Source organism: Narcine bancroftii, chromosome 4, assembly GCF_036971445.1.
Source record: "Narcine bancroftii isolate sNarBan1 chromosome 4, sNarBan1.hap1, whole genome shotgun sequence".
Lineage (NCBI taxonomy): Eukaryota > Metazoa > Chordata > Chondrichthyes > Torpediniformes > Narcinidae > Narcine > Narcine bancroftii.
The window spans coordinates 204,148,808-204,164,355 of NC_091472.1; the positions used below are offsets into that span (position 1 = coordinate 204,148,808).

The 15,548-nt window shown below is 38.6% G+C and overlaps 1 protein-coding gene across 6 annotated transcripts in view; it reads left to right on the top strand.

The window, feature by feature from the left end:
- The window catches only part of LOC138761488 (septin-2), a 206,284-nt gene that overhangs the window by 15,166 nt on the left and 175,570 nt on the right, over positions 1–15,548 (top strand). Inside the window, exon 1 of one of the 6 annotated variants that reach the window (XM_069933704.1) lies at positions 8,190–8,214. The exons of the other annotated variants lie outside the window; for them this stretch is intronic. The gene's annotated coding sequence lies outside the window, so the exon portion shown is untranslated. Of the gene's footprint in view, positions 1–8,189; positions 8,215–15,548 lie in introns of those variants that run through there. 6 annotated transcript variants of the gene reach the window in all.

The window sequence follows — 15,548 nt, forward strand, 5'->3', positions numbered from 1 at the left end:
TGTGTCATTGAGCCAGGAAGGAAATAGCTTTTAACAGGTCAGCAGTTATGAAAAGTCCAGAATCATTTTACAGTTCAAATATGCCACAGGTGCTTTCCAATGCACCAGAAAATATAATCCTTTAATGTCAAGATGAATTTGAGATGTACTGTAATTGATTAATTCACGTTGATTTATTTTTAATGAGAGTAAAACATGAAAGTCTGTGGATATTGAAGTAAAAATGCAATGTTGGAGGAACTCAGCAGGTCAAACTACTTTATGTAGCAAAGGTAAAGATACATAACCAATGTTTCAGGCTTGAAACATTTATTCAAGATATGAATAAAATGTGGACAGACATCAGAACAAAATGGTGGGAGGAAGAGGCAGGGGTCCCACAGGTGGATAAGGGAGGGAGGGCACACCAGCAAGTGGGGATTGGCTCTGAATGAAGGGGGGAGCTATTCTCCTTCCTCCTCCATACCTTTGTTTTCTTCCCTCCAGCTCTCTACCCCCTTCCCTCTCCATTCACAGAGGTAATGCCTCTCCCACCACCATTTTGTTTGGCTCAAGCTGAAATCATTGTTTATGTTATTTTGGAGGGTGGGAGGAAACAGTAGCATCCAGAATAAACTCCTTACAAGCTCCTTACATAGAGCCCTGGATTTGAACCCAGGTCACTGACGCTCTAATAGCGACCTGCTAATTGCTATGCTAGCTGCCTTCTTGAATTTCAGCTAAAAGTGGGCCTGTCCACAAGGAATGGTAAGAAGCACAAACTTCTTATCTGTATTAAAATACTAAATAATCTGGGATAGATAAATTGGCAAGGTTTGGATGATGATGGAAAATGTAGAACATCAATCCTTCTCGGACAAATGTAGAGCAAGTACCTACCCAAAATGAAAGAGGTGAGTACAATGAAGAAAAAGATAGGGTGACTGTAAGGTGACATAAGGCAGACAAAAATTAGTATTGCCCAGTGCCCCTTGCAGTCAAAGAGAAGCAAAAGGCAGTCCCCCCAGACCAAGTGTCTGTTGCTTCCTCTACAGCACTCCTGTAGCCTCTGCAGCTGTACAAGACTCCAATTCAGTTCAAACCTAAGCCTAGATCCAAACTTTCTTCATGTTGAGGAAGCCTTCAGCACCCAGGGCCCTTCGGGAGCCCTTCTTGCCCTCAACATCCTCTCGAATCCCAGTTTCGATACCTGGTTCTCATGAGCCAGTCTCAAGCAGCCCATATCCTGCTGTGAGTCCTTTGACCTCAAATCGCCAGCCTGTGTGGGTCCCTCGCCTGTAAGTTGCCAACAGCTCAGTGCCAGTTCGTGTCCTTCATCCGCAGAGTCCCTTGCAGATCCGCCTCTGTGATCCTTGGATCGTCTCCTCTGTTTCTCCTCAATGGTGGGAGAGTGTCACCTCCCTGGAGTCTGTAATACCGTGATGCCGCTGCAGAACATAAGCACCATCTTGGGCTCATACCCTGCGGTTTCTTTAACATGCCATGTAAACCCTGCATGGAGCTGCCTGCAGATGGACTGGGCAGTTGGGGGGTGGGGGGTGGGGTTGTGGTCTGTGTCTCTGCTCTCTCTGGGTCTGCCCCAGCGTTGCTGTAAGTGCAGCCTGGTAGCACTGCGATTTGTTTTCTTTTAAGTTTCTAATTTTCAGCTAATGAGTGTTGAGGAACAGATAATGAAAACTCTAAGCTACAGTCAGATCTGAAAGAGTAATGAAAATGAGATTGTAAAGATGATGAAAATAGTGGGGAAAGTTATTCTAGTATTGCAAAGAATTTTCAGGCTGTTTGAAAAGTAAAACCTCATGGACGTCATATGCTGAATTCCTTGAACCTGAGACTCCTAAATGCATTGAGTCATCCCCTCCCATTGAGACAGGAAAAGGATGGAAGGGTGAAAGAACCATGGTGTATAAGGGATGTAGAAATTCTAGTTAAAAGCTTACAAAGAAGTTTAAGAAGATAGGAACTGATGGTGCTCTTGGGAACTAAAAGATTGCCTGGAAAGAAGGAAGGATTTAGGAGAGCTGGAAGGGGCCATGAGAAGGCCTTGGGAAGTAGGATTAAGGAATTCTCAATCCATTCTACAGGTATGTGAAGAACTAGAGGATGGGTTGTAAGATGATGGGACAAATCAGGGGTGATAGAGGAAATGTGTACATGGAGTCGGAGAGATAGCAGAGGTCCTTCATGAATACTTTGCTTCAGTATTCAGAAAAGGACTGAAATGTTTGAGCATATTGACATTAAGAGAGAGGCAGCATTAAGGCATTTGAAAAGCATGGTTAGCTAAGTCGTCAGGAGCACAAGAGTTACCTAAGACCACTGTGGGGAGGAGTTGCTGAGCCACTGACGATGATATTTGCATCATTACTAGGGATGGGAGAAGTACCAGAGGACTGGAAGGTTACAAATGTTGCTCCCCTGCTCAAGAAAGGGAGTGGAGATAGTACAGGAAATTATAAACCAGTGAGTTTTAATTCTGTGGTGGGCAAGCTGTTGAGAAGATCCTGAGAGACACCATTTAGAGAGGCTTAATCTGGTTAGGATAGTCAGCATGGCTTTGTCATGATAAAGTTTTGTCTCGTATGCCTGAATAAACTGTTTCTTTGGCTTGGCTTCGCGGACGAAGATTTATGGAGGGGGTAAAAGTCCACGTCAGCTGCAGGCTCGTTTGTGGCTGACAAGTCCGATGCGGGACAGGCAGACACGGTTGCAGCGGCTGCAGGGGAAAATTGGTTGGTTGGGGTTGGGTGTTGGGTTTTTCCTCCTTTGCCTTTTGTCAGTGAGGTGGGCTCTGCGGTCTTCTTCAAAGGAGGTTGCTGCCCGCCAAACTGTGAGGCGCCAAGATGCACGGTTTGAGGCGATATCAGCCCACTGGCGGTGGTCAATGTGGCAGGCACCAAGAGATTTCTTTAGGCAGTCCTTGTACCTTTTCTTTGGTGCACCTCTGTCACGGTGGCCAGTGGAGAGCTCGCCATATAACACGATCTTGGGAAGGCGATGGTCCTCCATTCTGGAGACGTGACCCATCCAGCGCAGCTGGATCTTCAGCAGCGTGGACTCGATGCTGTCGACCTCTGCCATCTCGAGTACTTCGACGTTAGGGATGAAAGCGCTCCAATGGATGTTGAGGATGGAGCGGAGACAACGCTGATTAATAAAGCACATTGATGAAGACAGAGCAGTGGATGTAGTGTATATGGATTTCAGTAAGGCATTTGGTAAAGTTCCACTTGCAAGGCTCATTCAGAAAGTAGAGACATGGAGTCCAAGGAGATCTTGCTTTGTTGATACAGAATTGGCTTACCCAGAGAATACAGAGAGTGGTTGTAGATGGTTTGTATTCTCCACAGAGGTTACTGCACAGGTCTGTTCTGGGACTCCTTTTTATGATTTTTATAAATGACCTGGGTGAGGAGATGGAAGGCTGTGTTAGTGAGTTTGCATGTAACATGAAGGTTGATGGAGTTGTGGATTGTGTGGAGAGTGGCCAGAAATGAGAGATATTGATAATATGCAAAGCTGGGCTGAGGTTTAAACAAGAAAAGTGTGAAGTGCTTCATTTCAGTTGTTAAAATTTGAAGGCAGAATACAATGTTAATGGGAAGATTCGGAGCTATGTGGAAGAATTGAGAGATCTTAGGGTCTGTGTCCATTGGACACTCAAAGCTGCTGCAGAGATTGATAGTGCTGTCTTCTTACACTCTGGGATGAAGTTCAAGAGCCTTGAGGTAATGTTGCAGGTATATAACACCTTTGTTAGTCCACTTGGAACATTGAGTTCAGTTCTCATCATCTCACTACAGGTTGTGGGTACTATAGCGAAGGCTCAGAGGAGGTTTACAAGGATGCTGCCTGGATGGAGACTATGCCATAGGATAGGTTGAGTGGACTTGGTCTTTTCTCCTTGGAGTGACAGAGGATATGGGGTAACCTGATAAAACTGCATGAGATGATGAGAGGCATTGATCTTGGGGTTGGCTAAAAGTTTTCATCCCAGGGCTAAAATGATTAACATGAGTTTTAAGGTGCTTGGGAGGTAAATTCTTTACACAATGGTGGGTGCATGGAATGCTTTGCCAGAAATGGTGGTGGAGCAAGGTACAATAGGCACTTTTATGAATAAATGTACAGAATCTTTTATCCGAAACAGTTGGGGCCAGATGCTTTTTGCAATTCGGAATTTTCTGGATAATAGAATAATAGTAATGGCGGTATGTTAAGTAATTGTGCTGATTTCAGATACGTGTAAAACAAAGTCACACCAACTAGAAGGGTCTTCTGGATGGGGGGGGGAGGAGGGAGGTGTTTGTGGTGGCGCTGGACAGAGGGGTGGTGGCAATGCTGTACGGGGGTAAATGAAGTGAGATAAAAGTAGAGCATAAAATTACTAGTGTACTTTTTATTTTTAAGTAAAACAGAGTAAAACTTCAAACATAAACTGGCTCAAACTATGCTAAACACCTAAAAATGTGCAGTAAAAGCACATTACAACAATGTCATCATCAAAGACCATCATCTTCAGGTTGGAGTCTTTTAAAAGACTTCTTCCAGTGTCATTTGTCCGGGTGTGGGGCCGTCTACGATGAATCGGGCGTCCGTATATGGCGAACTGGAGGCACTGCACTCTGTTTTTTCCTCTGGCACCGATAAAGTAAGGATTCCCTAGGCTTTCACTAATTACCGACACAGGATATTTAAGTGTGAATTGAGCGTGGGTCGCATCAAGTCATGTTTGGTGCCAAATGCGAGCTTTGGTGTGCAGACACCATGAAAAAATGTTCGGTTTCATAATTTTGGATAAAAGAATACATATCTGTGTTAAATAGTTACATGGAACTGAGAAAAAGGAATATTTTTAAATAATTTTTTATTTTTCACACTGTGAACCATATAAAACAAAATATATACAAATGTTTCTCATTAAATATACACAGTGGCATTTTCTCCCTTTTTCCCCCCCTACCTTCCCACCCCCATCTAAAACCAATAAATATTCAACATATACAATACAATAAAACCATTAAACAATGTCATCGCACAATAAAAAATAAACAAGAAAAATGTGTCATCTGGATCAAGTAGTTTTGTCTTCTTATCATTTTAAGGGGTGGAGGTCCGAGGCAAGCCCTCTCTGTTATGTTCCCAAATTTGTTCAAATAATGTGACTTTATTTTTTAAATTATATGTTATTTTTTCCAATGGAATACATTTATTCATTTCCATGTATCATTGCTGTATTCTCAGGGTCTCTTCCATTTTCCAAGTTGACATTATACATTTTTTTTGCGACTGCTAAGGGTATCATAATAAATCTTTTTTGCGCTTTATCCAATTTGAGGCCTAATTCCTTACTTCTTATATTACTTAGAAGAAAGATCTCTGGATTTTTTGGTATGTTATTTTTTTGTGATTTTATTTAATATCTGATTTAGATCTTCCCAAAACATTTTCATTTTCTCACATGCCCAAATTGCATGTACTGTTGTTCCCATTTCCTTCTTACAGCGAAAACATCTATCTGATAATGTTGGATCCCATCTCTTTTAACTTTTGGGGCGTGATATATAACCTGTGTAACCAATTATACTGTATCATGCGTAACCTTGTGTTTATTATATTCTTCATCATTCCAGAACATAACTTTTCCCACGTTTCATTTTTTATCTTTATGTTTAAATCCTTTTCCCACTTTTGCTTGGGTTTATAGCTTATTTCATAATTTTCCTTATCTTCCATTCTACTCTGTCAAAGGCTTTTTCTGCGTCTAAAGCAACAGCCACTGTTGGCTTCTTGTTTCCATGAACTGCATGAATTCGATTAATAAGTTTACAGACATTATCCACTGTTCGTCTTTTCTTAATAAATCCAGTTTGATCTTGTTTTACTCTTTTGGTACAGAATTGGCCAATCTGTTTGTTAATAATTTCGCTATTATCTTATAATCTGAATTAAGTAGAGATATTGGTCTATATGATGCTGGTGTTAATTGAGCCTTCCCCATCTTTGGTATTACTGAAATTATTGCTGTCTTACATGAATCTGGCAAGTTTTATGGTTCTTCTATCTGGTTCATTACTTCCAGAGGAAGAGGAGGAATTAATAACTCTAAATGTTTTATAGAATTCTATTGGGAATCCATCCTCTCCATGCGCTTTATTGTTCTGCAGCTTTTTTAATATATCCTGTACTTCCTCTATTTCACATGGTTTTGTTCCTCTTCTTGCAATTTCGGCAGTTCAATTTTAGCTAAAATCTCTTCTACTTTATCATCTTTCCCCTCGTTCTCAGTTTGGTATAATTGTTCATAAAATTCCTTAAAGTTCTCATTAATCTCTATTGGGTTATATGTAATTTGTTTGTCCTTTTTCCTTGATGCCAATACAGTTCTTTTAGCTTGTTCTGTTTTAAGTTGCCAGGCTAATATGTGTTTTTTCTCCCAGTTTGTAATACTTTTGCTTTATATTCATTATGTTCCTCTCCACCTTATACGTTTGTAATGTTTTGTATTTTATTTTTTGTCCACCAATTCTCTCCCTTTTTGTTATATCATCCCTTTTTACTAGTTCCTTTTCTGTACTTACTAGCTCCTTTTCCAACTGATGTATTTCCCAATTGTAGTCCTTTTTCATCTTAGTTACGCAACTTATTATCTGTCATAGGAACATAGGAAGTAGGAACAGGAGTAGGCCAAAAATGGCCCATCGAGCCTGCTCCGCCATTCAATACGATCATGGCTGATCTAATTTATGACCTAACTCCACCTACCTGCCTTCTCCCCATATACCCTAATTCCTCTATCATGTAAAAATTTATCTAAACGAATTTTAAATATGTTTAATGAGGCAGCCTCAACCATTTCCCTGGTTAGAGAATTCCAAACATTCACTACTCTCTGGGAAAAACTATTTTTCCTCATCTCTGTCCTAAATCTACTCCCCTGAATCTTGAGACTGTGTCCTCTCGTTTTAGTTTCCCCCGGCCAGCTCAAAAAACCTTCCTACATTTATCCTATCCATACCCTTCATAATCCTATATGTTTCTATAAGAAACTCAAGCGAATACAATCCTAGACGATTTAATCTTTCATCATAAGTCAACCCCTTACTAGGATCAACCTAGTAAACCTCCTCTGGACCGTCTCCAAAGCCAGTATATCCTTCCTCAAATATGGAGACCAGAACTGGACACAGTACTCCAGATGTGGTCTCACCAGTACCTAATACAGTTGCAACATTACCACCCTACTCTTGAATTCAATTCCTCTAGCGATGAAGGCCAACATTCCATTTGCCTTCTTAATAACCTGCTGCACCTGCAACCTAACGTTTTGCGATTCATGCACAAGCACTCCCAAGTCCCTCTGCACAACAGCATGCTGTAGTTTTTCACCCTTTAAATAATATTCAGCTCTTTTATTTTTCTTGCCAAAGTGGATAACCTCACACTTACTAACATTGTACTCCATCTGGCAGACCTTTGCCCACTCATCCAGCTTAACTATATCCCTCTGTAGACTCTCCACATCCTCATTACAGTTTGCTCTTCCACTCAATTTGGTGTCATCCGCAAACTTGGCTACACCACATTTTGTCCCCTCTTCCAAGTCATCAATGTAAATGATGAACAGTTGTGGGCCTAACACTGACCCCTGCGGCACCCCACTTACCTTTCTTTGCCAACCTGAAAAACTCCCATTTATCCCGACTCTCTGCCTCCTGTCAGACAACCAATTTTCAATCTAGGCCAATATACTTCCCCGGACTCCACTTTCCTGTAACTTACTGATAAGTCTCTTGTGCGGCACCTTATCAAACGCTTTCTGGAAATCCAAATATACAACATCAACTTGTTCCCCTCTATCCACCGCACCCATTACATCCTCAAAGAATCCTAACAAGTTTGTCAAACAAGATCTTCCCTTTCTAAAACCATGCTGCGTCTGCCTGATTGAACCCTTACGTTCCAAAAGTTTCACTATTTCATCTTTAATGACAGCTTCAAGCATTTTTCCAACTACAGACGTTAAGCTAATTGGCCGATAATTTCCAGTCTTCTGCCTACATCCCTTCTTAAAATGTGGCGTGACATTTGCTGTCTTCCAGTCTGCCGGGACCTGCCCAGAATCCAAGGAATTTTGGTATATGACCACCAATGCATCAACTATAACTTCTGCCATTTCCTTCAGAATCCTTGGATGCATATCATCAGGACCAGGTGATTTGTCTGGCTTTACTCCCATTAATTTCTCCATCACTACTTCCTTTGTAACAACTATTTTATCAAGGCCCTCCCCAACATTCGCATCCTTAACTCCGCACTTGGGCATGCTGGACGTGTCTTCCGCCGTGAAGACTGACACAAAATATTTGTTTAATGCCTCGGCCATTTCCTCATTTTTTGCTACCAGTTTTCCTTTCTCATCCTCCAAGGGTCCCATGTTAATTCTGGCCACCCTCTTCCGTTTTATATATTTATAACATTTTTTGCTTTCTGTTTTTATATTTTGTGCCAATTTACTTTCATAATCCTTTTTCCCATTTCTTATTACCACTTTGTAACCCCTTGTTGTCTCTTAAAATTTTCCCAATCTTCCAGTTTCCCACTGCTCTTTCCAGCTTTGTACACCTGCGCCTTCAATTTTATACTCTCCTTTATTTCCTTTGTTAACCACGGTTGATTTTTCCCTCCCTTGCTGCCCTTTTTCCTGACCGGAATATATTTTTGTTGAGCATTACAAAATATTTCTTTGAAAATCTTCCACTGTACTTCAACTGTTTCATCAGTTAGCCTGTGCTCCCAGTCCACTCTGCCCAATTCCTCCCTCATCCTATGGTAGTCACCCCTGTTTAAGCATAATTTATTAGTTTTAGATCTAACTATTTCCCCTTCCATCTGAATGAGAAATTCAATCATCCTATGATCGCTATTTCCCAGATGGTCTCTGAGTATTACATCATTTACTCTACCTATCTCATTGCACAACACTAGATCCAGGAGAGCATTTTCTCTTGTGGGTTCCTTAACATGCTGCTCAAGAAAGTTATTGCAGATCCGTTCTATGAAGTCCTCTTCCAGACTCCCACGACCAACTTGATTTTCCCAATCTATGACTACTGCTGTATCATTATTACATACCTCACTTATCTCTCTATTTATTTCCTGTGCCACTAAACTATTGTTATTTGATGGGCGATAGATAACACCCACCAATAATTTTTTCCCTTTGTTATTCTTTATCTCTACCCAAATGGACTCAACATTATGCTCTTTAGATCTTATATCATCCCTCATTACTGCCTGGAGGTCATCTTTGATTAAGAGTGAAACTCCACCTCCCTTACCATCCTGTCTGTCTCTTTACACCACCTGATACTCTTGAAAGTTTAATTCCCATTTAGGGTCACCTTGTAGCCATGACTTTCTTTGCATCCCATAATATAAATATGTCTTTCACTGATTCCGTATTTATTTCAAAATATGTTTTAATTTGGCGTTCAATAAACTCTCTAAATTCCTACCTTTTAAGTAGCATGGAGTTTAATCTCCATCTATATGTTCTTGGTGGGATGTCCTCCAGTTCTATTGCTAATAACAGGGGTGAATGATCAGATAGTAATCTAGCTTTATATTCCGTTTTCCCAACTCTCCCTTGGATATGGGGTGACAACAAAAATATATCAATCCTTGAGTATGTTTTATGCCTACTCAAATAATATGAGTATTCCTTTTCTCTTGGGTGCTGTCTCCTCCATATATCCATAAGTTTCATTTCCTGCATTGATTTAACCATAAATTTGGCCACTTTATTCTTTTTGCTAGTCTTTTGTCCAGTTTTATCCAATATTGGATACAAATTAAGATTAAAGTCCCTTCCTATCAATATTTATTGTATACTTGTCTATCTACAATCTTCAAAAAAATATCTTGCATAAACTTTTGATCCTCCTCATTAGGTGGCTATATATTGAGCAAATATCCAAATTCTGAATATTTTTGAGACTTTATCATTACATACCTCCCTGCTGGATCTATTATTTCCTCCTATTTTGATTGGTACATTTTTAGTGATTAATACAGCTACACCTCTAGCTTTTGAATTATATGATGTTGCCACTACATGTCCTACCCAATTTCTCTTTAATTTGTTATGTTCTACTTCAGTTAGATACGTTTCCTACACAAATGCTATATCTATTTTTTCTTTTTTCAGTAAATTTAACAGCCTCTTCCTTTATTTTGGTTATGTATTCCATTAATGTTTATAGTCATATAGTTCAACGTGGCCATCTCATATCCTGTTTACACCTCATTTCCGCTTCCTCACCACCACCTTTTCCCCATTTTCATTTCTGTTTTCCCTTTTTAAACTCAATGTATGACAACACATTTAAAAAATAAGATACTCCAACAACTCCCACATCCAATATTCCCTTAATCCCAAATAACCCCCGCCCCTCTCTGAGTTGTCCCTTATTCCTTGCCGGGCAACAACAACTGCCCTTTCCATTTGGGTTGCGAACCTGCTTGCAAGCGTCAACTAATTTCGCAGTGACGGTTATTCTCTCCCTCCCCAAATCCTCCCCCCCCCACCTCGGAAATCACTTTTTTTTTTTTTTTTTTTTTTACACATAAAACAAATTTCTCCCTTTTTTCCCCCCTTACTTCCTTTCTTCCCTTCTTTAGTTCTTTACATATACATTATTTTTAGGTCTTTATATATTTTTTAATCGCCATTCTTCATTCTTGTTACATCTCTTCATCTCTCCTTCTGTCATGCAAGCGTTCTGCAAATTCTTGTGCTTTCTCCGGATCCGAGACAGTGTTTTGCTCCCTGTTTATAAATATTTTAAGCATAGCTGGATGTCTTAACGTGAATTTATAACCTTATTTCCATAGTATTGATTTTGCTGTATTAAACTCCTTCCTCTTCTTTAAGAGTTCAAAACTTATATCTGGGTAAAAAAAATTTTTTTTGATCCCTGTATTCCAATAGTTTATTGTCTTCTCTAATTTTATTTCTTGCCTGCTCCAGTATATTTTCTCTTGTTGTATATCTCAAAAATGTTACTAAAATGGATCTTGGTTTTTGATGCGTCTGTGGTTTCGGAGCTAGTATTCTGTGTGCCCTTTCTATTTCCATTCCTTCCTGCATTTCTGTTATTCCCAGGACCTTTGGGATCCATTCTTTTATAAATTCCTTCTTCTGTGCCTTCTTCATCTTCCTTTAGGCCCACTGTTTTTATGTTGTTTCACCTCCTATAATTTTCCAACATATGAATTTTCTGAGCTAACAACTCTTGTGCTTCTTTAATTTTTTAAATCACTTTCTTCCAATTTTCGTCTTAAGTCTTTTACTTCCATTTCTACAGCCGTTTCTCGTTCTTCCACATTTTATACTCTTTTCCCTATTTCTGTCATGACTAGTTCTAATCTTTGCATTTTATCTTCAGTTCTTTTCATTTTTCTTTTAATTGCACTAAATTCTAATGACAACCATTCTTTTAATGATCTCATTTGTTCTTCAAAAAAAAGCTTTATCTATATTCTGTCCAACTGTTTTACCTTCTATCTCTCTATGAAGATCTTGGTCTTCTTCATCCTCTTCTTCTGTGTCTGTACCTGTGTTTGTGTCTTTTTCTCTTTGTATCTGTGTCTCTTCTGATTTTCCTGATGAGTTGCTTGTCTCACTTTGTCGGGCCTCTTCTTGCTTGGCCTCTTGCTGTTGGTCTTCTTCTTCTGGGCTGCTCATCTGTCAGGCCTCCTGCTGCTGCTCCTCTTGCCGTTCACCCCGTCGACTTTCTTCCTCGCTTGGTTCCTCATTCCCTCTCTTGCCGCTTTCCTCTTCCTCCAGCTGAGAGCCCTGGTGTCGGGCATCCCTCAGCTGGTTGCGCCGTGGTGCCTACTCCTCGGCTGAGACCCATCCCGTCGGTGTTTTCCTTCTGTTTAGATTGCACTGTTGTGCACTTTTATTTGGATCAGAGAGCCATTTTTGCAGTCCACCGGTCGGGGATTGCGACTCTGCAGAGCTGAGACCAACCTCTGAGATTGGGCACTCTTCACCACGACTCCCTGTTTTTTCGTGCAGTAAGGCCTTCTCCTTTCTTTTCCAGCGTCTTTTCTTCTTTTTTTCCCCCATTGTTTTTACTTTTTCCTTCTTCGGTGCCATTTTCTTTCTTTTCTCTACAACTTTATCTTTTATTATATTTTGTATTTATTGAACTTCGCCTTTTTTATATTTTTATTTTTATTGTTATTTTTCACACTATAAACCATACTGACCAAAATACGTACAGACATTTTTCTCTTGAATATATAGTGTAATTTTCTCCCCTTTTTCCCCCCCTCCCTTCCCTCCCTCCCTCACCCCCCTTCCCATTTATTCAAAGTTCAATCTATAAGATACATTAAACCCGTTAAACAATGTCGTCACTTAATAAAAATAAACAAGAAATGTTTGTCTTTTACTTTTACATACTTTCATTTCGTTGTCTTCTCCTTCTGTCATTTTAGGTGGTGGAGGTCTGTGGTAGGATTTCTCTATTGTGTTTCATGTATGGTTCCCATATTTGTTCGAATATTGTGATGTTATTTCTTAAATTATACGTTAATTTTTCTAATGGAATACATTTATTCATTTCTATATACCATTGTTGTATTCTCAAGTTGCCTTCTAATTTCCAGGATGACATAATACATTTTTTTGCTACAGCTAGGGCTATCATAACAAATCTTTTTTGTGCTCCATCCAAATCGAGTCCAAATTCTTTATTTCTTATATCACTTAGAAGGACGATATCTGGAATTTTTGGTATTTTATTTAATATCTGGTTTAGATATTCCCCAAATTTTTTCACTTTCTCACATGCCCAAATTGCATGTATTGTTGTTCCCGTTTCCTTTTTACAGCGAAAACATCTGTCTGATACTGTTGGGTCCCATTTATTTAAATTTTGGAGTGTGATGTATAGCCTGTGTAACCAATTATATTGTATCATGCGTAACCTCGTGTTTATTGTATTTCTCATAGTTCTGGAGCATAACTTTTCCCATGTTTCATTCTTTATCTTTATGTTTAGATCTTGTTCCCATTTTTGTTTAGGTTTACAGTTTGTTTCCTCTTTGTCCTTTTCTTGCAGTTTGATGTACATGTTTGTTATAAATTTTTTAATTATCATTGTGTCTGTAATCATATATTAGTTTAATGCAGCAAAATCGACCCTTTGGAAAAAAGGTTATAAATTTATGTTAAAATATCCAGCGGTCCTTAAAATAGTTATCTCGGGGCAGCAAAGCAAGCTTTTCTCAGATCTGGAAAAAGCAAGAAAATTTGCAGAACACCTACAAAACAGACAGAGAGATGAAGAGATGTAACAAGATCAAAAATGACAACAAACTATATATAAAGAGGAAGAATAAAGTATAAGTAAGAACTAAGAAGGGAAAGAAAGGGAAGAAAGGAAGTAAGGAGGGAATTAAGAGAGTGAGCTTTGTTATATATGAAGATTAAAATCTTTTCTGGGGGGGCTGGGTGGGGAAGAATAACAGTCACTGCGGAATCAGTTGACGCTTGCAAATCCAAATGGAGAGGGGAGATGTGGTTGCCCGACAAGGGACAAAGGGCAACTCAGAGAGGGGAGGGACTATTGGGGTTAAAGGAATTTTAGATATAGGAATAGTGGAAATATTTTATGTTTTAGAAATGTTGTCTTACAATGTGTTCATAAAAAGAAAACAGAAATGGATAAGAAGGGAAGGTGGTGATGAGGAAATGGAAAGGAAAGATAAACAAAGCATGAAATGGCCATGTTGAACTATATGACGTTAAATATTAATGGAATACATAACCAAATCAAGAGGAAGAAGCTGTTAAATTTACTGAAGAAAGAAAAAATTGATATAGCGTTTGTGCAAGAAACACATCTAACTGATGTGGAACAAAGAAATTAAAGGGAGATTGGATAGGACATGTAACAGCAGCATCATATAATTCAAAAGCCAGAGGAGTAGCTATATTAATCAATAAAAATGTACCAATCAAAATAGTAGAGGAAATAATAGATCCAGCAGGGAGGTATGTAATGAGAAAATGTCAGATATATTCAAAATTTTGGAATTTACTCAATGTATACGACCTAATGAAGAAGATCAAAAATTTATGCAAGATATCTTTGTGAAGATCGCAGATATGCAAGGGAATATACTAATAGGAGGGGATTTTAACCTTAATTTGGATTCAAACATGGATAAAACTGTAAAAAAGACTAACAGAAAGAACAAAGTAACCAAATTTATAATTAAATCGATGCAAGAAATGCAACTTTTGGATATATGGAGGAAACAACACCCAAAGGAAAAGGAATATTCATATTATTCGAGTAGACATAAAACATACTCAAGGATAGACCTATTCCTGTTATCAGCCCACATTCAAGGAAGAGTTAAGAAAATGGAATATAAAGCTAGATTGTTATCGGATCACTCGCCCGTTATTGGCAATAGAGCTGGAGGACATCCCACCGAGAATGTATAGATGGAGATTAAACTCCATGTTACTTAAAAGACAGGAATTTAGAGAATTCATTGAGCGACAAATTAAAATGTACTTTGAAATAAATACGGAATCAGTGAAAAATAAATTTATACTATGGGACGCAATGAAAACATTCATCAGAGGACAGATAATAAGTTATGTAACTAAGATGAAGAAAGACTACAATCGAGAAATAGAACAGTTGGAAAGGGAAATAACAAATACAGAAAAAGAATTCTCAATAAATGAAGATACAACTAAAAGAAGAGAATGGACAGACAAGAAAATAAAATATGAAACACTACAAACATATAAGGTGGAGAAGAACATAATGAAGACAAAACAGAAGTATTATGAGCTAGGAGAAAAAACGCACAAAATACTAGCGTGGCAGCTTAAGACAGAACAAACTAAAAGAACGGTATTGGCATCAAGGAAAAAGGACAAACAAATTACATATAACCCAACGGAGATCAACGAAAACTTCAAGGAATTCTACGAACAACTATATCAAACTGAAAACGAAGGGAAAGAAGACAAAATAGATGAATTTCTAACTAAAATTGAACTACCGAAATTACAAACAGAGGAGCAAAATAAATTAATAAAACCATTTGAAATAGAATACTGGAGATATTAAAAAAAACTACCAAACAATAAAACCGGAAGAGGATGGACTCCCAATAGAATTCTATAAAACATTTAAAGACTTATTAATTCCTCCTCTCCTGGAAGTAATGAACCAGATTGAAAAAACACAAAACATACCAGATTCATGCAAAACAGCAATAATTACAGTAATACCAAAGATGGGGAAAGATCTACTAACACCAGCATCATATAGACCAATATCTCTACTTAACACAGATTATAAGATAATAGCTAAACTATTAGCAAACAGATTGGCCGACTGTGTACCAAAAATAGTAAAACTAGACCAAACTGGATTTATTAAAAAAAGACAAACAACAGACAATATCTGTAAATTCATTAACTTAATTCATGCAGTACAAGGAAA